This window comes from Vicia villosa, unplaced genomic scaffold, assembly GCF_029867415.1.
Source record: "Vicia villosa cultivar HV-30 ecotype Madison, WI unplaced genomic scaffold, Vvil1.0 ctg.002616F_1_1, whole genome shotgun sequence".
In the NCBI taxonomy this organism is placed as follows: Eukaryota; Viridiplantae; Streptophyta; class Magnoliopsida; order Fabales; family Fabaceae; genus Vicia; species Vicia villosa.
Window position 1 is genome coordinate 126,519 of NW_026705986.1, and position 27,843 is coordinate 154,361.

Below are 27,843 nucleotides of genomic sequence, written 5' to 3' on the forward strand. Positions count from 1 at the left end.
TAAACCCTGCCAAAACCTAGGAGCATAATAATTTACAGTTTTGTTATCACTAATCCCCAGCAGAGTCGCCAGCTGTAGCAACCTGCCTAAAAATTTAAGGTTTTAGAGTCGCCACCTATTCTGAAGGGCGAATAGGAAACCCTACGTAGATACGAGATTCGGGGTAAGTTATTATAATCAGGTCGAGGGAAGGTGTTAGGCACCCTCAACCCTTTCCTATCGGCTTTGAATCTAAGGTAAAGGTTTATGGCTAAAATATTAGGATTTAATGGCTAAAGAATTGAATAGGGGGAAAATTGAGATTTTAGGGTGGGGGACTCGCCTTGGTTATCCAAGTGCCTACGTACCTCCTTAGGGAGGATCAGAGTCTACGTAGTTCGGGCACAGGATTGTACGCCTTAGAATTAGAATTTGATTGTATTTGAAGTTGTTTTGAAATTGTTTTGAAAGGCATTTTGAGTTGCCTAGGATAAAAATCCGTAGTTTGATTTGAAGTGTTTGGAGTGTTTTAGACTTGGGCGTACAACCCTGATTTGATATGGCACTGTTAGATGTGGTGATCAATAGATTTAATCAGTATAGCTAACAGATTAATGGGCATTGCTGGTTACTCAGATCGATAGATTGATCGTCGCGGGCAGCAAATTGAATGTGTTTTAGATTTATAATTAATTTTTATCTCTCGTCTAATGCGACTAATAGATTTAGTCGGGTCGAGGAGAGAATTAAAATAAAGGATTAATTAAATGTTTTATTGCTTTATTCAGATATTTGATCAGTAGACATAGAGAGTCGACTAATTCGAAGGCGGGATGAAATAGATATTCATCCACCATTTATCCGTTAAAGGGGAAGTTAGAGTTTATTGTTTTTATTATTTTTATCTCTCGTCTACTGCGACTAATAGATTTAGTCGGGTCGAGGAGAGAATTAGTAAGAATTAATTGATTTAATATTTTTGCCAAATGGCAATGGGATTGGGCAAATCCTAATATTCGGATCTATCTAGGGTTCTTTATGATTTATAATTTAAGAATAAATAAATTAAATCAATTAAGTCGAATAATCGACGTAATTGTCTAATCGGGATGATTCTAAATAATTATAAAATCTAACCCTGATTATATTATTCAAATCCTAAATTAAATAAAATAAATTAAACATAATTTAGATTTAACCTAAATAAAAAATAGAAAATAAAAATATATGAAAAACCTGGGCCCTGATCATGTGCAGCATGTTCTTGAGTGCCTATGGTAGATCTGCATGTTGACAGGCGTTAGATCCGGCTGGAGGCGTGTCCAATGGCCAGGATGAGAGGGTACACGTAGACACGCATAGAGAAGCCATACTGGATCTGTAAACAGGTTAGAACAAATTTTAATAAAAATTAGAGTGTCAAGGGTAGGGTTCGAACCCAGGCCCTTGCACTCAGTTGAGAAAACCACCCTTTAACCAAGCGCGCTAGCTGCAAGTCGTGTATACGAGACGCGACGATATTATGATATCTGCACGTTTCGCCATGGATTTCCAAGCTCCGGCGAATCTTCATCTTCTCCGACGAGAAGCCCTCTTTACATCCTGCGAAACAACATCAAACGAGAGCCAAATCCGCCCAGAACCACTAATTTTGACGCTAGGAATCCAATGGAACCGTTAGTTTTTACAAATAACAAGCGAATCTACGAATACGAAGCTTCATCAACTATGATCCCTAACCATGGCAATTGTTCAAAGCTACACCAAAACTCGTGAACGATGACTCCAAACGGTTATAAACTTCCACCTGAATCTAAATATACGCATATAATTGATCCATAATGTATGAACTAAAGATTTTAGATTCGAAAGTTTTTACCACGATAATGCTCATTGAAGGATGCGGTTTGCCATGTTCTTGGCTTGGAGGATGATCGGTAATGAATCTTGGGACCTCAAGGAGTATGATTCCACGATTATAATTGAGTGAGAGAGGCCCTATTGAAAGATCCTCCTTGCCCTAGTTTCTTCACTTTTGCAATCTTGAGACCTCTCCTTTTTCTTGCCGCTTTTCCCTCCTCTCGGTCTGCATATATTACCAGTATGTATATTCTTTTTTTAGGGTTACTAATGGGCCAATAGATATCCAAGTCTTAAAGCCATGCACCATTCTTTCTATATTTTTTTTTATATTTGAGATTTAATTGAATAAAAATTCCAAAAAGTCACAAAAATATGAAAATTGGTTTAGAAATATTATTCATGTTACGGGTGTGTTGGATCATTTAAACTATTTGAAAAATCAAATCTTAGATTTAAAACAAATTATTCTAATTTTATATGATTTATCCATATTTATATGAATTAAAATTCAAATAAATAAAAATAAACATTATAAAAATAAAATAATTATTTTAAGAGTCATCGCAAAGCTCATAGACAAGTTTGAAATCCACATCTTAGGTTCGTTGATCAAGAAAACCAAAATCACTTAATTAGGGTTTTATATATTTCTCCAAAATCGACCAACTTCTAAGCCTTGTATCTCCTTCAATCTTTGCCATGTAACCATGTTCCAGGACTTTTTAGAAAGCCTGGTGAGTCCTTTAAAACCTCCTTTTGGTTTTCACCTCGATTGGATCTTCCATGCTCAAGTTATGAGCTTTGACCTAAAAGGTATTTCTTGTTGACTTTTGGAGGACCTATAATCTCTTGTACCCCTCAGATGAAATGAGATGGGTAAATTTCGGGGTATGACAGGGATCAACATCGAATGACTCTTCAACATCAGTATTAAAGATTACATTGTTGCTTAGGCTCTCAGTAGCCTGCTTTCCTGTCGAAATCATCTCCCATTCTGCGATGTCAGCTTCAGACACATCCACCATATTGATGTCGACTGGTTCAGCATAGTTGGTGTCAGCGACATTAAGGGGATCAACATCGACCTTCATTCGAAGGGGTGAGCAGTTTACAAGAATATGGGGGTGCTTCTTTTAATTCAGCTAAGTCTATTTCGACCTCTTCGAAACTGTATGAATCTTTGAAGGTTTCACCTTCAGCCTCAATATATGCTACTCTCTCTTTCTTGTAATTCTTGTTTGCTATGGCCTTTTCAGCTTTCAATCGTTCGACTTGTCGAACTCTATTTGCCAGCTGGACCATATCTCTCAAATATTGAGTATCCAATTTCTTTCTATTTGAATAGTCCAAACCGCCTGCAGCCATTTCGACTAATTCATGTTCCAGAACAACTGTGAAGCATCTTGATTTCAGCAAATGGAACCTATTCAAGTAGTCATCTATGGGCTCCGTGAATTTCCTCTTAATGCTAGCCAACTCTTTCAAACTAATCTTAGTTTGTCCCATGTAGAATTGTTCATGGAACATCCTCTCCAAGTGTGCCCAAGCGTCTATGGAATTTGGAGGTAAGGTGGTGAACCATGTGAAAGCATTTTTTGTTAGCGAACTAGGGAAATATTTAATTCTCAAATTTTCGTTGCCCGCTAAATCACCAGCCTCTGTCAAATATCGGGCTATGTGTTCCACAGTCGATTCACTAGTATCCCCTAAAATTTTTCTAAATTTGGGTACTTTGGTACCCCTCGGTAGTTCAGTCTGCAGAATATACTCCGCTATAGGGGAAGTGTAATTTGGATGTCGAAGTCCAGTATTAAGGCCATTATTGGCCATAATTCTTTCTATCCGGGTGGTTAGGTTATTTTCTGTCGCCATATTGTCTCTCCTAACCCTGTGTAATACTTCATCTGGATGTTGGTCCCTATTAACTACAACTAGCCTAGGCTGTTCTTCGAGAACTTCTTGTTGACTAGTATTGGTCCTTCGGTTCTGATTTTCTAAATCTATCACTTGGTTTCTTTCACCGGGTCTTTGCCTAGGTGGCTGAACTAAATCTTGGACAGATGTCAAGATTGGTTCGTCTTCTCGAACGGTAGCCTGGTTATTCCTTCGTCTAGTAGACGTTTGAGGGGCTCCAAAGAAATCTGCCATACGTCCTATTTGTGAAGATATCTTTTGGTATGTTTCTACATTATCCTGTTAGTCCTGGCAATGTTTGTTATTAAGGGAGAAAAAAACGAACCCATTTCTCGAGCAAGGACACCCACCATATTGTGATTGCTAGCATCCATCTCGTGCCTAAATGCTGCTTGATTATTTGTAGTTAAGGTAGGCATTTGGCCTGATGGTCCTGGATTTTGTACACTTCGACCTACTGAACCGGCGTTAGGAGAAAATGTCGTCGTACCAGGTTGAGTGTAAGTAGGTCCTGCACCTTGTAATCCTGCCATATATGATGGTGGCATTCCATAAGGGTACCAAGGTCTCCAACTCCAAATTCTGTTGATGGCCTTGGGGTATGTAATTGACTTGCAAAATTTGTCAAAAAATGTGGTATTTTTGTTGTGCCTATAAAAGGAGGCACGGCAGTCGAACTAGAGACTGGCATTGTCCCTATTGGCACCGATGTATTTTCGGGCATAGCCTGGGAACTACTTATGGCCGCAGACCCTGTCGAAGTGGGTATCTCCTGTGCTTCTGGCATAGAAGTCGAAACATTTGTAGTACTTGCTGCTACTGCTCCTGAGCCTTGTGGGGGATCTTGGTTTCCCCTTCCACTGGTCGAATTGACCATTTTATTGTTGTACATTCGTTTAGGAATCGGCTGCGCACTGTTGGTTAATTTACCGCTCCTAAGGTTCATACAAGGTCTTGATATATTCTAAACAAAAACAAGCTACAAATTAATGATAAACTTTTTGACACTGTCCCACTAGGCGTGCCAATTTGTTTACGGTGATTTCCGGTAAACAACCGCTAGTCCTCCAAACTATAAATATACTTTGGTTACTCGCAAGATCGCCTAGAACATAGTCAAAGAGTTGTCTTTCAAGATAATTTGGTTCATATTCTTTGGTCTTTTGTTTCGCTTCGAAAACTTGGTTATGGTATGAACGTATAAATAACTTGCGAAATAAACTAACAAAGTACACAACTGAAAATAAACTAGTTATAAACGTAAATAGAACTTTGACGAAGATGTAAAAGAAATGTAAATTTCAGAAATGTAAAGTGCAAGAATGTAACAACTTTTCGGAAGAAATAAAGACACTTGAATCAAAAGAAAGACTAGGCGAAAAAGTAAAGGAAATTAAAAGACATTTTGATTCTGTAAATAGAAATACAAACATATTTAAAGTGTGGTGTCATACGTACATTTCTCAGTGAACTCTTTCTCTTAACACTTGATACTTGAGTGATTTGTACAATATGAACACCCTAGATCCTGATACTAAGACCCTTATTTATACTAATTCGACCCTAACGGTCCTATGCTAATGAAATGCCACGTTGCCTACATGCATGTGTTTCGAATCCTGGGGCGCCATCTGTCCTCGTTGGTTTAACCAGACTATTCGAAATTCAAAACCTCCCGCCTGAATCCTATTTCGATACGTGGCAACGTGCTCTTTGCGAGAATACAACGAAATACTTCAAGTTTCAGTACTTTGGTATTTCAGAAAACCGTTTAAGTCTTGAAGACAGCCTATCTCGATTCAGCTTCGATTTTAGGCATCTTCATCATAAATAGCATCTTCGGAAATGGCCATCGAAAGCCATTTTCTTTTCGAACCTTACGTTTTCGAAAAATGTATATTTAACAATCGAAATCTCCAGCTAACAGTCTCGCACGGATATACATTTAAGTCATTATTTTTCGTGCCTCTAAAATATTATTGATTTTGTTTGTAAAATATTCTTTTAAATTTTGTTTTATTTAAGTCATTATTATATATGATTTTATAACCAAATATTTGAGAATATGTTGAATTTTAGAAGTAATAAATTTTAGAAGTAATGATAGAAAAGAATTATTTGTTTTAATTGAATGAATTTTTTTTCAATTGATTTTGTTTGAAAAATTGAGCATATGTTGAATGTTTAAATTAATACGACGAATCAAAATAATTGTTACTGATATATCAATTGTATTGAATTTTAAGAAAATTAGTTTTATTTTATATTAAAATTTGAGTGAAGACCCATTTTAGTCCTTCACAAAAATTTCACAACCTAAATTAGTCATTCATAATAAAATGGATCTGATTTAATCACTTACAAAATTTAACCGGACCATATTAGTCCTTCTGTTAATATTTTTTTCAAACAATTTTTTTTTATAGTTTTAAACTGTAATTGGAATGCCACGTTAGATTTTATTTATTTTTCATTTTTTAAATACTAATTTTTTTTTTAATTTTTAATTTCATTTTTAAACAATCATGAATTAATAATAGAAAAAAGTCAAAATTGTTTCTTATAAGGAGTTGTACTCAAGCACTTTAAACCAACTTTACGTCTTTACTACTAGGGCAATGTACATCCGTGATAAGTAATTCCCATGATTTCTAGTAATCTTAAACAATTCTGAGTTTAAAACAAAAAATACAAAATTTGTACCAAAAGGGTCTCAAACCCAAGTCCCTTAAGATTAAATGACAGTGAATTTACTATAATAGAAATTGATTTGTTTATTTGTAAATGATAGTCACTTTACTAACAATAGAAATTGATTTGTTTATTTGTTATTGATAGTCACTTTACTAATCGTAGAAATTCATTTGTCTAGTTGTTAATGATAATCACTTTATTAACGATAAAAATTGATTTGTCTAATTGTAAATGATAGTCACTTTACTACCAATACAAGTTGATTTGTCTAGTTGTAAATGATAGTCACTTTATTAATAATAGAAATTGATTTGTCTTTGTTGTAAAAAATAGTCTCTTTACTAACAATAGAAATTGATTTTTTTAGTCGTAAATGATAGTCACTTTATTAACAATAGAAATTAATTTGTCTAGTTGTAAAGTGAATATCATTTAACTTGAAAGGACTGGAGTTTGAGATCTCATAGATAAAAATTTATGTACAGAATTTGTTAATATCAGTAGAAATCATGAGAATTACTTGTCATGAATGTACATTGATCTAGTGGTAGTGAGAGACTAATTTGATTTGTGCAATATTTGTGAGGGACCAAAATGAGTCTTCACTCTTAAAATTTTAATGAATAAGTAAGATTTATGAAATTGATTTATAATTAATATGTAAATTATTTTCATTTAAAAATAATAATTTGTTGACGATGTAAACTATTTTTTTATTAGTAGTTTAAATCCAAAAATAACTCAATATATATTATTTGACATATTTCTACGGTGTTAGAATTTACATTCATGATAATCCTGGACAATAAATACAAAGATAAAATTATAAGTTTTTGAATATGATATTATTGATAAAATAAAAATTTGAATTGTAATTAATACCTGACAATAAATAGTGAAAATTTTATTTTCATTTATTCTTTTTAGGATATAAAATATTTTATTTACTTAAATTATTTATAAGTTTATAATTATAACTTTATTTTTAAATTATAATTAATTCTATAATTAATTCTAAAATATTTTATTTACTTAAATCCCTGCCGGTATACATACTAATGAATATAATTACATATATTTTATATCTTATTTACTAAAAAAATATTTTGTCCCTTTAATAAATGCTCCCAAATCTTAACTTATATAATTAAACGTTAAGATTTTGAATAGAAACACAAATGGACAAGTTGGTGGTTACGTCATCACTAAGCGGCATTTTATTTGAAGTGAATATTTTCCTCCATCTTTTTTGGGTTCCTTTTATGTTCTCCAAGCTCAGTATATATTCGTCATACTATGATTCGAAGTGAATATTTTCCTTCAACTTTTTTGCGTTCTTTTATGTTCTCCAAGCCCAGGGTCTCATTCGTCTTACTATGATTCCTCAGTCTCGAACATGAAGCATTTTATCTTTTCACGTCGATGGAGTCATTGCTAATCAACATTTGATCCATTATTTATCCTCAATGATCTTATTATAGATTTCAACAACTTAATCAAAAGAGGTTAGATAATTGATTCTTTTGATGATAACTATGTAGAACCTCATCCTTCTTTCTCAGGTTTTTGTAATGGTTTGGGCCTAAGAAACCCAACATGAATAATTATGCTAATTTCTCATTTTACTTCTATAGTGTGGGTCGCATTTCTGAAAATTTAAAAATATTTTTGAATTTTTTTAAAAATATATCTCTAGACGCACGAAATTCTATTTTTTTTGTAAATATTTAGTTTGGAGATACATCTCTCCGAATTTTTCTGAAGTTAATTCGAAAATGTATGCCTAAAAATACAATTTGTTTTAATTACCATCCATTTCTATAATAATAATAACAAATAGTTTTAAAGTTTTATAGTTTCTTTTTCTTGACTAATATAAAATTGTATTTATATGTGAATTTTCTATATTTTCTATATTAGTAATCGGAGATATTTTCGGACACATATTGATGGTATATAACATATATGTATTTCTGAATTAAATTTTGGCAAAAAAATAGAATTTGATGCGTCCGGATATATATCAACGAAAAGAGAATATTTTCGAAATTTCATCACAAATCTAAAAGAATGTACAAGAGTGTAAAGAAAAATTGCCTAAATTAGGGGTCCTTCTCTGAGCAAGTCTACATGACTACATCTCAATAGCAGTGCCAATAATTAGGCCCTAAAGCCACGAGAATTGAGGTGCTCACCCAGGCCTTTCCTGGGTCAGGGTAAGCAGGCTCACAGTCCAGGACCTCAAGAAAATGGGTGGGCCTCAAATTGGGAAGGTGTGATTAAGAAATTATAATAGTGAAGTTATAAAATATATATTATTTAGCGAAAATAATGTTTAATTAATTGCTTGTAGCCTAGCGGAACAACCATTGTTTTGGGTATTTATAATCAGTGGTTCGACTGCCTGTGTTTATTACAACATTTCAACTTCATTATTTCAATAACTCTCCCAATCTAAATGTGTCTCTAGTAATTACATAGCTATTTTGTAAAAATAAATATTTTTTAAATTTTAATTTTAAAATAATTTGTATATAATCAATTGAAATTTATAACAATATTTTAAATTAAATTTTACATTAACGACCATTTAGTATAAATTTTAGAGACCATTATATATTATAATTAAATATTTAAAAATTTACTGTATAATTAACTTATTTATTAATATTTTTTGTTAGAAACTCTTATTTACATTGATATTTTTGTTGTTGTTTGAAACACTCAAAATTTCACATTTTTTATTTTGTTTTTGAGATTCTTCTTCATTTTGAAAACAAATACAAAATTAATTTTTTATTAGAGGTCTATTTTTTTATTTGCCCCGGGCCTCCAAAAGGTCGGGACCGTCCTGTGCTCGATATAATCCAATGACACAACATAAAATTGTATCTCTGGGTTCATTCCTAAGAGCTAATGCGCCTACTAATATGATATTTAGATGCATCAACATGCGCACATCATTTTAAAATAAATTAAGTATTGAAAACTCTTAAATATGAGAGTTAATCTAACTCCTTTTTGCTTAAATTCTAGCTTGATGATTAGGCATCATCTCTTAATGGGTCAAATAATAGTAAGACTTAAGGATAGTTGTAGGTCAATCATTATTTCATCATCTATCCTTTGAGATAGATCCATGTCTTACTATAACTATCATTATTTTCTACATAGTTAGTATCATCAAAGGAATCAACAAAAAAAGAATATTAGTAATGCAGCTAGCTGTGCTGGAGCTAGATCTTATAGCACCCGATCTAAGGGGCATTAAGAAGTTTGTGATTAATCATAATGCAGAATAGATCATGGTAGCTGAACCTATGATTTTGATTAAGAATGTCCCTTTGAGGTATTGGAAAATTTTGTATCTTAATAACTATGCAGACAATAAAGGCCTGCAAGATCCTAATCTGTGGGTACTTAGGAAAAATGACATTAAACCTAGTGTTATTTTTGTTTCAAGTCATCGTTTTGTGATGGAACTTCCTTTTGGGAATGATATGAGATACATTGAAGTCATCTATGCTAGCACTTCCTACTTGATGAGAAGGAGCCATTTGGTTGGATCTTTCGGAGTTGTAAAATACACATATTGGACCTTGGTTTTTGATAGAGTAGCATGATATTATTTAAGTTAATTTAGAATTTATATTGATGTTTTTATGTATTTTTATTTAGTGCGTTTTTATTAATATTTGGATCTTAGTTTATTATCCATTAGAGGTATTATATATGTAGTCTCTATGAGACATTGAGGGATATCAATGAAATGAAAAAGTTATCTTTATTTTAATTCTCTTAGATAGTTTTTGTATTGTTCTTCCCCTTTAAAAACCCTAGTTCATAGCTTTGATAGGAATAACTTCCTATCAATTGGTGCTTTCATCCATGTACTCAAATCCTCCTATGAATTATCCTTATCATACACCTTCGTATCATCCATGGAGTATTCCTCCTACCTATCCCACAAACCATTCTTTTACATCCCCTACCACATCTTCATTTCCATTTCCATGGGAACTTATTACACCTTGTTATACTCATGTTGGATCATCATCACCAAGTTTGCATCCAAATCATGGGTATTCACCACATCCACCTAATCCTAACCTATATTCATTCTATTCAGCATCTCCTTATTCATATGACTACAATAATTATCATCAACAACTCCAACCAACAAGCACCTCTTCCACAATTTGTCATCAATATCAAACTCATTCTAGAAATAGAAGAGATTTTGATAAGTATCTCCAGGTGACTCATCTCTCTTTTAAGAAAAGATTTCAAAAAATTTCTCAAAACCCTTTTGGCGAAATCACAAACCCTGAAACTGATTAACTAGATTCAAAAAGAGTGAAATTGAGAATGGTTCTATCGAACAAGAAGCTTAGAACTGAATTCACCCAAAACCAAATCACCACTAAATCGAATCCCTTATCTTCATCTTCCAACTCATTCAAACTCCTTTTAAACTCTTCCACCAACAATCTCATTTTGTCCAAGAGAGAAAAACTCCACCCCAACATCCTCTCCATCCAACCCGACCAAATCTGACACCTCCATACAATACACAATCCTTTGACGAGAGAAGAAGCATTGAAGAGAGATATTGAAAAGAGGACTCATCCTTTGACGAATGAGGAGCTTGATGCCATGTTTCTGAAAGAAGGGTATAAGGTTTTGGACCTTCCTGCTTCTTATGTGCCGATTAGAACTCCTGCAAGGAAGCTTCTTGCTACATCGACGCCTATGAGGACTCCGCTTTATCAATTTCCTGAAGAGAATCGTGGTCCGTAGTTTGATGTTCCTAAGGAAGCTCCTGGTGGTTTTCCTTTCATGAAGCCTGAAGATTATCAGTATTTTGGGGCTTTGTTGAATGAAGAAAATGAAGAGGAATTGACTCCAAATAAGTAGAAAGAGAGGAAGATTATGAAGCTTTTGCTTATAGGGAAGAACAGTATACCACCGTAAAGGAAAACAACTTTGAGGAAGCTAACTGATAAGGCTCGTGAGTTTGGTGTTGGACCTTTGTTTAATCGAATTCTGTCGTTGCTTATGCAGCCTACTTTGGAGGACCATGAGAGACATCTTTTGGTTAAGGTAATTGATAGATTTTTTTATAAATTGGACGAATAGGTCCACCCTTATGTGCATAAGATTCTCGTTGTTATTGAGCCACTTTTGATTGATGAAGACTACTATGCCCGTGTTGAGGGGAGGGAAATAATATCTAATCTCAGTAAAGCTGCTGGCCTGGGCACTATGATTGCTACCATGAGGCCTGACATAGATAACATTGATGAATATGTTAGGAATATTACTATTAGAGCTTTTAGTGTTGTTGCATCTACTCTTGGTATTCCTCCTTTGTTGCCCTTTTTGAAGGTTGTTTATCAGAGTAAGAAATCTTGGCAAGCTCGGCACACTGGGATTAAAATTGTTCAGCAGATTGCCATTTTAATTGGTTGTGCTGTGTTGCCCCATCTGAGATCTCTTGTGGAAATTATAGAGCATGGTTTGAGTGATAAGAATCAGAAGGTAAGGACAATCATTGCACTGTTACTTGCCGCTCTTCCGTAAGCTGCTGCTCCTTATGGTATTGAAAATTTTGACTCGGTGTTGAAGCCTCTGTGGAAGGGTATTCGGCAACACCGTGGTAAGGTGATGGCTTCGTTTTTTAAGGCAATTAGGTTTATCATTCCATTAATGGAAGCCTTATATGCCAACTATTATACTAAGGAAGTCATGCTTATTTTAATTAGGGAGTTTCAGTCACCTGATGAAGAAATGAAGAAAATTATTCTGAAAGTGGTGAAGCAATGTGTGAGCACTAAGAGTGTGGAAGCTGAGTATATTAAAACCGATATCCTTTCCGAGTTTTTCAGAAACTTTTGGGTTAGGAGGATGGCTTTGGATAGAAGAAACTACAAGCAACTTGTGGAGACGACAATTGAGATAGCAAACAAGGTTGGGTTGCTTTCCCAATATCCTCCATGCATATTGATGCTATTTTAGAGCATGGATAATCAATACATTTTTCTCACATGGCTAATCCACATGTTTATATCCCACCTATTATAAATAAATTAGAAGATGCCATTCACATATTTGGAGGCACAATGGTCAAAATAGCTGAATGTGAAAACAATGTTGGGGCTACTGACCACAATTTCAATATGTTTTCCTTTCTTCATAATTTTTCTAGTATTGGGTCACAACAGAAAAACTTGGAGAATGTTGAGGAAATATATGTTGAGATCAAGGATGAATTGATTAAATGGAAGAAAAAGCAATTTGTGATGCTTTTTAGAATTGAAAAAGAGTGGTATCTCTGTGGAGATTTGGATATGATAATGCGAGTTATATCTTCTTTATTCAAACAATGGGATCGAGGAAAAATATCTCCACTTTGGTATTAATTTTAGAACCTTGAGCACAAGGTTCAAGTGAACCCGGCGACAATGATAGAGAGTAGAATGATATTATTTAAGTTAATTTAGAATTTATATTGATGTTTTTATGTATTTTTATTTAGTGGGCTCTTATTAATATTCGGGCCTTAGTTTATTATCCATTAGAGGTATTATATATGTAGTCTCTATGAGACATCGAGGGATATCAATGAAATGAAAAAGTTATCTTTATTTTAATTCTCTTATATAGTTTTTATATTGTTCTTCCCATTTACAAAACCCTAGTTCATAGCTTTGATAGGAATAACTTCCTATCAGTTTTCTACTCTAGTGTTTTACGGAAGAGTTCCGTTTGGGATTCACTCGATACCATTTTTTTCAATTTTGTATTTTATTTATAAAAATGCTATTCTTATACCGATATCCTACATCTACATCGTATAATAAATTATTTTAAAAAAAATATTTATTTATTTATATATATTTTTTTCGGGTTTACGGATACAAAATTATGTGATTATCCAATTTAATAATTTATTAATCAATATTTTAAATTTTATTAACCATTTTCATAACTACTAAAAATTTATGCATTTATTAATCAACTTTTTAACTTCATTAACCACATTTTACATAGTATTAATCGATTTTTTTTCTAAAAAAATTTTTAGTATCTGAGCATTTATTAATCAACTTCATCACTTCATTAACAAATTTTTTACATTTCATTACCAAACTTTGTTTTACCATTAAAAGTCATTGTTCATGTACTGTTACACGGACATTGTTCACGGTCGCTATTCACACAATGTTTGTGTTACTGTTCACAAAATATATATATATATATATATATATATATATATATATATATATATATATATATATATATATATATATATATATATATATTATTTTAAAAAAATATTGTTCAACGATAAATAAGGTGAAGAGTGTTTTGGTGTATGTATTGGTGTATAATTGTGGTGTAGGAATAGAATTCTTGTTTCCTTATTATAATTTGTTCTGGGGTTTTGGCCTAGTCCCTCCCTTGTATTTTTCTTTTTATGTTTATTATTATTATTATTATTATTATTATTATTATTATTATTATTATTATTATTATTATATGGGTCAGGATCAAATGACACCAAGGTGTCAAACTTAGTAACATGACACCTCTAATAACTCTTCACTTTATGTCTGTATAATAAAATTCACCGTTAGATTGAAAGTTATTATCATATAGATTACGCCTATAAAATTTCACATCAATAAAAAACTTCAATTGATATGTTAAAGAAAATGATCAAAATTAACGGTTTTCAAAAAAATTTGTAAGACGTTAGTTTTTATGCATCTCGTTGACATGTCAGGTAATTTTTTATTGATGTTAAATTTTATAGATAAGATCTATATGCAGTAATAAATTATTGCAGGTGTCATGTTACTAAATTTGACACCTTAGTGTCATATATATATATATATATATATATATATATATATATATATATATATATATATATATATATATATATATATTGTTAGAAAATCGTGTATGATAATCCTGGATAGCTTTGAAGAATCGTGTTCGTACACTTTCCGAACAAAGTATTTCGACCCTATTATTGCCTGGGTTCACGAAATCTTTGTGGGGATAATTCTCGAAGAACAATCTGTTTCTGACAATAGAGAACAGATCAGGAATGTAGAGAGGAAGTATTATTTTCGTGTAACTAAAATCGAGGCCAAATGACTCCTTATATAGGAGATCAATAACAGAAACCGAAAAGACACACCTGTTCATAAAAAACGGTCATGTCTATTGGGAAAGGGTACAACTGTTTCGAAAAAATTTTGAACGGGGCTCTGCCTCTGGACCCCGACAGGGCACTGCCCCGTACCCCGCCAGGGGCTCTCCCCTTGGACCCCGACGGGGCGCTGCCCCGTTCCTCGCTAGGGGCTACTGAAGGATAGAAAAACACTTAGAAAGGGGGGATTTGAATAAGTGTAGCTTTAAAACTTGTAAGATAAAAACAATTTGCACAATGATTTTTATCCTGGTTCGTTGTTAACTAAACTACTCCAGTCCACCCCCTTGGAGTGATTTACCTCACCTGAGGATTTAATCCACTAATCACACAAGATTACAATGGTTTTCCACTTAGACAACTTCTAAGTCTTCTAGAGTATACTGATCACAACCTGATCACTCTAGGAACAATCTGCTTAGATACCCTCTAAGACTTTCTAGAGTATACTGATCAACAACCTGATCACTCTAGTTCTTACAACTTACTGTAAACAGATTCTAAGAGTTATAATGCTTCTAATAAAGCTATTATCACAACTGTGATTTTCTCTTAAGTTTAAGCTTAATCTCACTAATATATTACAACAGCAATGTAGTGAGGTTGAAGATGAAGTTTGAGAGCTTTTTGAATTTGACAGCGTTTCTATATATTTTGCGCAAGTGTTGTATTCAGAGTTCGTAACATAGCTTCTCATCAGAACTTCATATTTATAGGCGATTGAGAAGATGACCGTTGGGAGCATTTAATGCTTTGCGTGATCCGTACAGCATTGCATTTAATGTTTCACTCTTTTGTCAACTACCTCGAGCCTTGCTTTCGCTGTGTCTACTGACGTTGCCTTTAATAGCTTTCAACGTTCCTTTTGTCAGTCAGCGTAGCCTGCCAGCTAGTACTTGCTTCTGATTTGATGTTTGTAGATACAACATTTGAATCTTATCAGAGTACAAACAGCTTGGTGCAGAGTATGTTCTTGTCTTTTGACCTTGAAGTGCTTCTGAGTGTGATACCATGAGAACTTCAGTGCTTCTGCTTCTGATCTCAAGTTCTTCTGATGCTTCCATAGACCATGTTCTGATTCTGCTTGACCATCTTCTGATGTCTTGCCAGACCATGTTCTGATGTTGCATGCTGAACCTTCTGAGTCAGTGCTTCTTGCGCTGATTTTGTGCATACTCTTTATATAATTCCTGAAATGGAAATTGCATAGTATTAGAGTACCACATTATCTCATACAAAATTCATATACATTGTTATCATCAAAACTAAGAATATTGATCAGAACAAATCTTGTTCAAACAATCTCCCCCTTTTTGATGATGACAAAAACATATATAAATGATATGAATTTGCAATCAGAATATCAGACGGCTAAAGACAATTACACAGCTATAGCATAAACATATAAACATAGTGTGTGAATATGTCTCCCCCTGAGATTAACAATCTCCCCCTGAAATAAATACTGGAAGAAATTTATAAATAAAGGACTTCCCTGAGTATTTTCCATTTCAGTTGAGACGATCACATATGCTTAGATCTTTAGAACATTCATAGCTTCTGATTCTTGCTTCCATAGGACAGCTTCAGAGCTTGAATTTCTTCTTGAATCATTTCATGCTAGATTGTATCAGAACACTGTTGAATGTACAAGAGCATCATCAAAGCATCTCTACATCCTGAAATGTTACAGAACAAACTAAACGACAAAAGTCATAACATGAATGAATCAGAACATAAAATATGTATCAGAACATATAATATGTATCAGAGCAAAAACAATAATGTTTCAGAGCATATTTAGAACTAAAACATGCATCAGAACATATAAGGAATAAGAATGAGTTAGAGCATATTCTATCATCAGAATATCATAACATTCTTCCTTCTTGCTTCTGATCTTGAAGCTTCACAGCACTCAGCTTGCTTCAGTTTCCATGAGCTTGATTCCTATACAGAATTGCTTTTCCCCATGTCTTTTCTTCTCATGTTGAGCTTTTAAGAATATCTTCACTTCCTGCAAAACACTCAAAGACATAGAACTTGCAAATTCTTGTTAGAAATGTGGAGACTTTTGTTAGAACAAGATTTTGTTAGACGCTGGCCTTAGGATCTAGAGGGGGGGGTGAATAGATCGTTCACAGTTTTACGGATTTAAACAACTTTTCAGCGGAAGTGATTCTGAATCGACTCGCGTCTATTCCGAACCACTATCGAAATGATTGTATATGTGTTTAAAAACCAGTCAAAGACTTGAAGTAAATGATAAGAGTATATGTTGCAGAATCAAAGCGTTTCTCTTATTGAAAATCAGATTAACTTTTTGTATGATGGACAATGTTTGCAATGCAGTAAGAGTGATAGAAACAAATATACAAACACTTGGTGATAATGATCAAATTGAAGGTAATTCAATGTGTGATGGATTGTGATGTTTATGTAAGAACTTAATTCACAATCTTAACACTCGAATCGTTGATCAATTTGCTATTATAACCAAATATGAACAAATTGTAAATGAAAAGGTAAAAGCGACAAGAACACGATATTTGTTTAGGCAGTTCGTCGATCGTCCTCGCTACGACTACGTCTGCCCCCAATTCCAAATTGAAATTGGGTAATCTTTCATTAATGTTGAAAGTAGTATATACAAAGAAGATAACAAAGCGATAAACGATAAACCAATTATGTCGATCCTTTGAATCTTCTTCCCCCTTAATCTTGACCAAGATCAAGGTTATCCAAGAGCTTCACTTTGATTCCCTTCTGCAGTGTCTTGATTCCTTGAACTCCCCGTTCCTCAATCGTTACACTCAGCCGAATCCTCAATGAATGCCTCTTGATAAAAACCCCCAAGAACCACCCGTCGTGGAGGACAAAACCCGCAGATTTTATTCACCAACAAACCCCACAAACCTTCACCCACTAGGAATCTTCAATTCCGTTCCATGGACGTTATCGAACTCATCACTAACCCGCAACGCAAGAATGATTATGTGTAATTGTGTTGGAGATGATGAAGAACGAAGATGAGAAGCATTTGTGTATCTTTCAGTCGTTGGTGTAGCTTCAATAATTACCCTTGCACAATATATATGATTGCATAACAGTTAGAACCAAGAAAAACTGATTTTTGAACTTTCTTGATCAGTTAGGTCGACCACTTGTAGTGCTTAGGTCGACCTAACAGAGCTTGCAGAATTTTGCTCCCAGTTAGGTCGACCTGTTGAAGGAGTAGGTCGACCAGAATCCTCTTCTGATGCATTCTGGGGACATTTTCACAGATTAGGTCGACCTAGTTGATGTGTAGGTCGACCTAACAGGCTGTTATGTAGAATTCATCAATTTAGGTCGACCTAAATGATGTGTGGGTCGACCTAGCAGGAGTATATGAACTTTTCTCCATTTTAGGTCGACCTGGGTTGATGGTAGGTCGACCTAACTACTGCTTTTCTGCATTCTTCTTGTTTTGCTTGTGTTGAGTCAACCTTTAAACATATAAACATAATGGGTTGACCTATGAGTGATCAATGCTTGCTTTTCTTTAAGTTTTCTGCTTCCGTCTTGTTGTTTGAATGCTTATTTGAGTTTGCCATGAATCAAAAACATCTTTGAGTGTAATCTTGTGTTCACATACTCCCCCTTTTTGATGATGGCAAACCATTCGTCTAAGCTTTGGTAGTAAATGATAAAGACTCAACAGAGCTCCCCCGTACATCCAGCATCTATCTCTCAACAGGGCAATCTCTCAACAAAGCTCCCCCGTACATCCAGCATCTATCTCCCCCTTTGTCAACATCAAAAAGAGAAAACAAGAGAATAGAAGAGTAACAAGAGAACCATAGATAACAATGCTAGCATGTACAGTATAGTAGATAAAAGGTAGTTAATGATAGCATGAGACATATATGTGAGCAAGAGCAGTTTTTATGCATGAAGTCACTATAAGCATGTTAATTGATAGCATATTATAGTATCAATATTATTTTTGGAAGTGAACAACAATTACGTTACCGCTTTTTCAATATGACGCCTGGCTTGATGATGAACTACCTTTATGCTAAGAAAAATGTTAGCATGAAAGATATATATATATACATAAAGTAAAGAAATAATATTAAGAGAAAACAAACGTAATTAGCCCAAATTAGAGATATCGAGTATCCCTAATTCCCTACGAATGTTGAAGTATTGCTCCGTTGCTAGAGGTTTGGTGAAGATGTCAGCTAGTTGCTTCTTGCTTTCTACATGTTCAAAAGTAACGTCTCCTTTCTCTACATGATCTCGTAGAAAGTGATGTCTTATTTCAATATGTTTGGTACGTGAGTGTAAGACAGGATTTTTACTCAAGTTTATGGCGCTTGTGTTGTCGCACATGATAGGTATGCGATCAAGCTTAATACCAAAGTCAAGAAGTTGTTGCTTGAGCCATAATATTTGTGCACAGCAGCTTCCAGCAGCTACATATTCTGCCTCAGCAGTGGATAATGCAACCGATACTTGCTTCTTACTATGCCAACTTATCAATGAGTTTGAGAATAGATGACACGTTCCACTAGTGCTTTTTCTATCGGATTTGCAGCCGGCAAAATCTGAATCGGAGAATCCTACCAAATGACACTCATTTCCTTTTGGATACCATAGGCCATATGTAGTAGTTCCACGTAAGTATCGCAGAATTCTTTTGACAGCTTTCAAGTGAGATTCTTTTGGACAGGATTGATATCTTGCACACATACACACACTAAACATAATGTCTGGTCTTGAGGCAGTAAGATACAATAGTGAACCTATCATTCCTCGGTATAATTTCACATCAACCTCTTTACCTTTCTCATCTTTGTCTAGATTTGTATTTGTTGCCATAGGTGTGTCAATTTCCTTTGCTTCACTCATTCCAAATCTTTTGAGCAGCTCCGTACAATATTTAGTTTGATTCACAAACGTTCCATGACTGAGTTGCTTGATTTGTAGGCCAAGGAAGAAATTTAGCTCACCCATGAGACTCATCTCAAATTCACTCTGCATAAGCTTAGAAAAGTCTTTGACAAGTTTTGCATTAGTCGACCCAAATATAATATCATCTACATAAATTTGGACTAAGAGAATATCCTCATCTTTTCTTTTAATAAAGAGAGTAGTGTCAACTTTACCTCTAGAGTACCCTTGACTAAGGAGAAATTTGCTCAAGCGTTCGTACCAAGCCCGAGGGGCTTGTTTAAGACCGTATAGAGCACGTTTCAGCTTATAGACATGAGTTGGATACATGTAATTCTCAAAGTCGGGTGGCTGAGTAACATAGACTTCTTCATTTTGGGTAAGCCGATTACTAAATCTTTTGAGACAACTTTATTTAGTAAGTCAAAATTTATGTGGGCGAGACGTCTATGCCAAAGCCATGAGTCATCGTCTAGAGCAACTAGACACTTGGTACTAGACTTAGATACCTCATCCAAGTTTAGCATGTAGATGTTGTTTACTCTTAAGCCCTTAAACATAATGTCTCTTTTCTTAGTATGTTCTATTGTGCATCCAGAATTTGTAAACATTACTTTAAAATCTTTGTCGCACAATTGACTTATACTTAAAAGATTATGTTTAAGACCTTCTACTAGCAGCACATCAGTTATAGTAGTGGTAGAAGGGTTACCTACACTTCCTTTACCAAGTATGGCTCCCCGATTGTTATCTCCGTAGGTGACATACCCCTTTTTCTTTGCTTGAAACTCAACGAAAAGAGATAGGTCTCCAGTCATGTGTCTTGAACATCCACTATCAAGGAACCACAACCTTTCGGCAATGTCAAGACACTTTTCAGCTTTCTTTTTCTTGTTTTGATGAGCCATGAAACATAGGTTTGCTGATTCTTCTTCATCGCTTGATGAGCTTTCACTAGATGAATCACTTTCCCATGCTATGTAAGCTCTTTTAGATTTGTTATGACCTTTGCTTTGGTTCTTCTCCTTTTCTTTCTTAAGATATGGACAATCCGGTTTGTAGTGACCGGCTTTCCCACAATTGAAGCAAAGACCTTTGATCTTTCCTTTGTTGTCGTCATCTTGTTTGAACATGTTTATTTCTTTCTATAGTTGATCAAGCCTTTGTCGGAATGTTTTGCTCCATTTTTCTTTAGATATTTGTTGTATCTTCGCACAAACAGTCCCATTTCCTCATCATCGGAGTCTTCGTCATCACTTGTGTCACTATCCTTTGGCTCTCGTTTTGAGGTCTTGGAGCTCGAAGCTTTTAGAGCTATTGACTTCTTCTCTACCTCTTTCTCCATGTTCTTTTCTTTCTTTGTCCTCTTCTCATGCATGTCAAGGCATTTAAGATGCTGTTCATGTTCCTCTAGTTTACCAAAAAGAGTGGTAATGTCTAAAGTGTTGAGATCATTTGCTTCCTTAATTGCTGTAACTTTAGGTTGCCATTCCCTGTTCAAACATCTTAAGATTTTGTTAGTAGCAACTGCATTGGAAACAGGTCTATCAAGAGAATTTAATCGATTTTTCAGATGAACGAATCTCTTCTGCATGTTTTCGATGGATTCACCATCTTCCATGTGGAAGAGTTCGAACTCTTGAGTTAACGTATTGATCCTAGCTAGTTTGACATCATCCGTTCCCTCGTGGGCAACTTGCAATGTGTCCCACATAGCTTTAGCTGATCTACAATGGGAAACGCGATAGTATTCATCAACTCCTAGAGCTGAGATTAGAATGTTTCTCGCTTTCCAATCGTATGCATATCTCTTTTCATCTTCAGCATTCCAAGTATCTTCTGGTTTTGGAACAACTGCACCAGCTGCATTTGTCATGGTGATCTGAAATGGACCATTGACAATAGCTGTCCAGATGTTCCTATCAATTGCATTGATATGGACACACATACAAACCTTCCAATAGCCGTAGTTTTCGCCGTTGAAAACTGGAGCTCTATTATGAGCCCCTTTAGGTCCGGAAGCCATCTTTCCAATAAGTGTTTCACGTAGCACGGAATAAACCAGAGCTCTTGATGCCACTTGTTAGACGCTGGCCTTAGGATCTAGAGGGGGGGTGAATAGATCGTTCACAGTTTTACGGATTTAAACAACTTTTCAGCGGAAGTGATTCTGAATCGACTCGCGTCTATTCCGAACCACTATCGAAACGATTGTATATGTGTTTAAAAACCAGTCAAAGACTTGAAGTAAATGATAAGAGTATATGTTGCAGAATCAAAGCGTTTCTCTTATTGAAAATCAGATTAACTTTTTGTATGATGGACAATGTTTGCAATGCAGTAAGAGTGATAGAAACAAATATACAAACACTTGGTGATAATGATCAAATTGAAGGTAATTCAATGTGTGATGGATTGTGATGTTTATGTAAGAACTTAATTCACAATCTTAACACTCGAATCGTTGATCAATTTGCTATTATAACCAAATATGAACAAATTGTAAATGAAAAGGTAAAAGCGACAAGAACACGATATTTGTTTAGGCAGTTCGTCGATCGTCCTCGCTACGACTAAGTCTGCCCCCAATTCCAAATTGAAATTGGGTAATCTTTCATTAATGTTGAAAGTAGTATATACAAAGAAGATAACAAAGCGATAAACGATAAACCAATTATGTCGATCCTTTGAATCTTCTTCCCCCTTAATCTTGACCAAGATCAAGGTTATCCAAGAGCTTCACTTTGATTCCCTTCTGCAGTGTCTTGATTCCTTGAACTCCCCGTTCCTCAATCGTTACACTCAGCCGAATCCTCAATGAATGCCTCTTGATAAAAACCCCCAAGAACCACCCGTCGTGGAGGACAAAACCCGCAGATTTTATTCACCAACAAACCCCACAAACCTTCACCCACTAGGAATCTTCAATTCCGTTCCATGGACGTTATCGAACTCATCACTAACCCGCAACGCAAGAATGATTATGTGTAATTGTGTTGGAGATGATGAAGAACGAAGATGAGAAGCATTTGTGTATCTTTCAGTCGTTGGTGTAGCTTCAATAATTACCCTTGCACAATATATATGATTGCATAACAGTTAGAACCAAGAAAAACTGATTTTTGAACTTTCTTGATCAGTTAGGTCGACCACTTGTAGTGCTTAGGTCGACCTAACAGAGCTTGCAGAATTTTGCTCCCAGTTAGGTCGACCTGTTGAAGGAGTAGGTCGACCAGAATCCTCTTCTGATGCATTCAGGGGACATTTTCACAGATTAGGTCGACCTAGTTGATGTGTAGGTCGACCTAACAGGCTGTTATGTAGAATTCATCAATTTAGGTCGACCTAAATGATGTGTGGGTCGACCTAGCAGGAGTATATGAACTTTTCTCCATTTTAGGTCGACCTGGGTTGATGGTAGGTCGACCTAACTGCTGCTTTTCTGCATTCTTCTTGTTTTGCTTGTGTTGAGTCAACCTTTAAACATATAAACATAATGGGTTGACCTATGAGTGATCAATGCTTGCTTTTCTTTAAGTTTTCTGCTTCCGTCTTGTTGTTTGAATGCTTATTTGAGTTTGCCATGAATCAAAAACATCTTTGAGTGTAATCTTGTGTTCAAAGATTTGTTCTGATCAATATTCTTAGTTTTGATGATAACAAGGATATGAATTTTGTGTGAGATAATGTGGTACTCTAATACATTGCAATTTCCCTTTCAGGAAATATATAAAGAGTATGCACAAATCAGCGCTCAGAAGGTTTGTCTCAGAAGGTTCATCATGCAACATCAGAACATGGTCTGGCAAGACATCAGAAGATGGTCAAGGCAGAATCAGAACATGGGTCTATGAAAGCATCAGAAGAACTTGAGATCAGAAGCAGAAGCACTGAAGTTCTCATGGTATCACGCTCAGAAGCACTTCAAAGTCAGAAGACAAGAAGATGCTGTGCACCAAGCTGTTTGACTCTGATGATATTCAAATATTATATTCACAAACATCAGATCAGAAGAAAGTACAAGTGGCAGGCTACGCTGACTGACAAAAGGAACGTTGGAAGCTATTAAAGGCAACGTCAGTAGACACAGCGTGAACAAGGCTCGAGGTAGTTGACAAAAGCGTGAAACATTAAATGCAAAGCTGTACGGAACACGCAAAGCATTAAATGCGCTCAACGGTCATCTTCTCAAACGCCTATAAATATGAAGTTATGATGAGAAGCAAGGTTACCAATTTTCGAACAACGCTGAACCAAATTCTGTGAATATTAACTTGCTGAAACGCTGTTCAAATCAAAGCTCAGAAACTTCATCTTCATCAAAGCTCACTACATTGCTGTTGTAATATATTAGTGAGATTAAGCTTAAACGTTAAGAGAAATATCACTGTTGTGATTATAGCTTTTCAGAAGCATTTGTAATACTCTTAGAATTGATTACATTAATTTGTAAGTAACTAGAGTGATCAAGTGTTGATCAGGATACTCTAGGAAGTCTTAGCTTGTGTCTAAGCAGTTGTAATTAGAGTGATCACGTGGTGGTCAGGATACTCTAAGAAAGTCTTAGCTTGTGTCTAAGCATTTGTTCCTAGAGTGATCAGGTTGTGATCAGGATACTCTAGAAGACTTAGTCGTGGGCTAAGTGGAAAACCATTGTAATCTGTTGCGATTAGTGGATTAAATCCTCAGGTGAGGTAAATCACTCCGTGGGGGTGGACTGGAGTAGTTTAGTTAACAACGAACCAGGATAAAAATATCTGTGCATATTGTTTTTATCGTTCAAGTTTTTAGACTACACTTATTCAAACCCCCCTTTCTAAGTGTTTTTCTATCCTTCAACTTTCTCCCAGCAACTGATAATATAAATCAGATCATTTATCACATTTTCTCCCCCTTTTTGTCATAACATCAAAAACACAAAAGATTCAGATGAAAAACAAAACAATAATGAGAGAAAAGAAGGATAATTTTCATTGATAGCAAAAGAGAATTATCAGAAAGTACAAAGAAGATGCATAGAAGACAGATGCAAGAAACAAAGAGAAACTACTAAGACACAAAAGGACTAAGACGACCCTAGCTTAGACATAATCTTGGCCAGCATGTCATGAATCCCAGCATTGCTCTCAGTCTGCCTTTCCATGAATGAGCGGAACTCAGCATTGGTGTCTGCTTGCTTGTCCATACGAGAAGCTAGCTCAGCTTGGTTCTTCTGAATAACCTCTAGAGTCTTCACAAGAAGAGAGGGTTCACCAGAAGAAGCTTCACAACTTCTGTCCAGAGGGACAACATTCATAACTGCAGCTTCCATTGTGAGATCATCATCTTGATTTTCCTCAACAGGAATATACTCAGCAGGATGATCTTCAGCATCAGCTTCTCCCATATCAGCATCTTCTTCATACTCAGGAGCAGGAAGATCAGAATCTCCATTCTCAAGAGCTTGAAGAATGGCAGCAAGATTCCTTGGAGCAGAAGGACCTTCAACTTCTGGCGGGTCAACAACTTCTGGAATGACCAAATTGGGGTCTTTCTCAGAAGGATTTTCCCTCAGAAAGTCAAATAATGACTTGAAGTCTCCAGTCAGAACTGGATACTTAGGTCTCCAGACCATAATATCCCTGCAAGGATTGTCCAGCAACTCATCAACAAACATCTTCTCCTCAAGAACTCTCCTGTTTCTGATGGGATGATAATAGACACCATTATCAACTTCAAGGAGATATCCAGCATAACCAGGTGCAGCAGCCACTAGTCTCTTCTGAACAGCCATAGCTCCCACTTGAAAATCTTGGCGAAAGCTTCTCCAGAGGTTTCTAGTGGAAACATCATCAAGGTCATTGCAGAAGGCATCTTTCAAGAGATCCAGCCTATTGATAACTTCTTGTCTGAACAACTCCAGGTAGATATGAGGTGCAGGTTCAGGAGGATTGAAGGTGAATTTGTAGCCAGGGTAGAGAAGGCAGTATGGGTTGGATTTTCTGCTGAGCAATACAATGGTAACAATGGTTATACTAGACCACCAGTATTTGATGGTGAAAACTTTGAATACTGGAAAGATAAACTGGAAAGTTACTTTCTTGGTCTAGATCCTGATCTATGGGATCTTCTGCTGGATGGTTACAAACATCCTGTTAAAGCTACTGGTGTAAGGCTCACGAGAAGTGAAATGACTGATGATCAAAAGAAAGATTTCAAGAATCATCATAAATGTAGGACTGTTTTGCTGAATGCTATCTCTCATGCTGAGTATGAGAAGATATCTAACAGGGAAACTGCCCATGATATATATGAGTCATTGAAAATGACCCATGAGGGAAATGCTCAAGTCAAGGAGACCAAAGCTCTTGCTCTAATCCAGAAATATGAAGCCTTCAAGATGGAGGATGATGAAGACATTGAGAAGATGTTTTCAAGATTTCAAACTCTGACTGCTGGATTGAGAGTTCTCGATAAAGGCTACACCAAGGCTGATCATGTAAAGAAGATTATCAGAAGCTTACCCAGAAGATGGGTTCCAATGGTAACAGCATTCAAGATTGCCAAGAATCTGAATGATGTTTCTTTGGAAGAGCTTATCAGTGCCTTGAGAAGCCATGAAATAGAGCTGGACGCAAACGAGCCTCAGAAGAAAGGTAAGTCTATTGCATTAAAATCTAATGTTAAAAAATGCACTAACGCTTTTCAGGCTAGAGAAGAAGATCCTGAAGAATCAGAATCTGAAGAAGAAGATGAACTGTCCATGATCTCCAGAAGGGTAAACCAACTCTGGAAGAGCAAGCAAAGGAAGTTCAGAGGCTTCAGAAGTTCAAAGAGATTTGAACGTGGAGAATCTTCTGGTGACAGAAGATCTGACAAGAAGAAGGCTGTCTGCTATAAGTGCAATGAGCCTGGACATTACAAGAACGAGTGTCCGAAACTTCAGAAGGAGAACCCAAGAAGAAGTTTCATAAGAAGAAAGGTTTTATGGCAACATGGGATGATTCTGAATCAGAATCAGGATCAGACTCTGAAGGAGAGCAAGCAAACTTTGCGCTGATGGCGACAGAAGATGATGAATCAGAATCTACATCAAAATCAGATTCTGAAGAGGTATTTTCTGAACTATCTAGAGAAGAGTTAGTTTCCAGTCTAACAGAGCTTCTTGAATTAAAAGCTCATCTTAGTATCAAATACAAAAAGCTGAAAAAGCAATTTGAATTTGAAACTAAGAAGCTTGAGTTGGAAAATTCTGAATTAAAAGAAAAAGTTTTAAAATTATCCAATAATGTTGGATCTCCTTCTGATTCAGAAAAATCCACTCCCAGTCTGAATCATATTCTGAAAGAATATGATTTAAGTTTCAGGAAGTTCTTATCTAGAAGTATTGGCAGAAGTCAGCTAGCTTCTATGATATATGCTGTGTCTGGGAACAAGAGAGTTGGCATTGGTTATGAGGGTGAAATCCCATAAAAGCTTGAATCTGTGGATGATATGAAAATATCATACAAGCCTCTGTATAACCAATTTAAATTTGGCCACTCCCATGATATTAAGCACACATCACATGCACAAAGATTTCACTTAACACACACCAAGAAGCATGTGACACAACCTAAGAAATATCATGGAACTCAGAATAAGAAGTATCATACTGTTCCTCCTGTTAAATATTTTGCTAAACCCAAGTTCAATCAGAACTTGAGGAGAACTAACAAGAAAGGACCCAAGAAAATGTGGATACCTAAGGAAAAGATTATTCCTATTGCAGATATCCTTGGCGGCAAAGAGGACAGAAAGCAAAATGTCATGGTACCTGGACTCTGGGTGCTCGCGACACATGACGGGAAGAAGGTTTACATTCCAAGACCTGGTGCTTAAACCAGGTGGAGAAGTCAAGTTTGGAGGAGATCAGAAGGGCAAAATCATTGGCTCTGGAACCATAAGTCTTGGTAACTCTCCTTCCATAACTAATGTACTTCTTGTAGAAGGATTAACGCATAACTTATTGTCCATAAGTCAATTAAGTGACAATGGTTATGATATAATCTTCAATCAAAAGTCTTGCAAGGCTGTAAGTCAGAAGGATGGCTCAATCCTATTTACAGGCAAGAGGAAGAACAACATTTATAAGATTGATCTTTCTGATCTTGAAAAGCAGAAGGTGACTTGTCTTATGTCTGTTTCTGAAGAGCAATGGGTCTGGCACAGAAGATTAGGACATGCTAGTTTGAGAAAGATTTCTCAGATTA

At 35.5% G+C, this 27,843-nt stretch overlaps 1 pseudogene; it reads left to right on the forward strand.

Annotated features, from left to right (window-relative positions):
• Positions 1-9,755: 9,755 nt before the first annotated feature.
• LOC131639399 (uncharacterized) lies at positions 9,756-12,468 on the forward strand (annotated as a pseudogene).
• Positions 12,469-27,843: the final 15,375 nt, after the last annotated feature.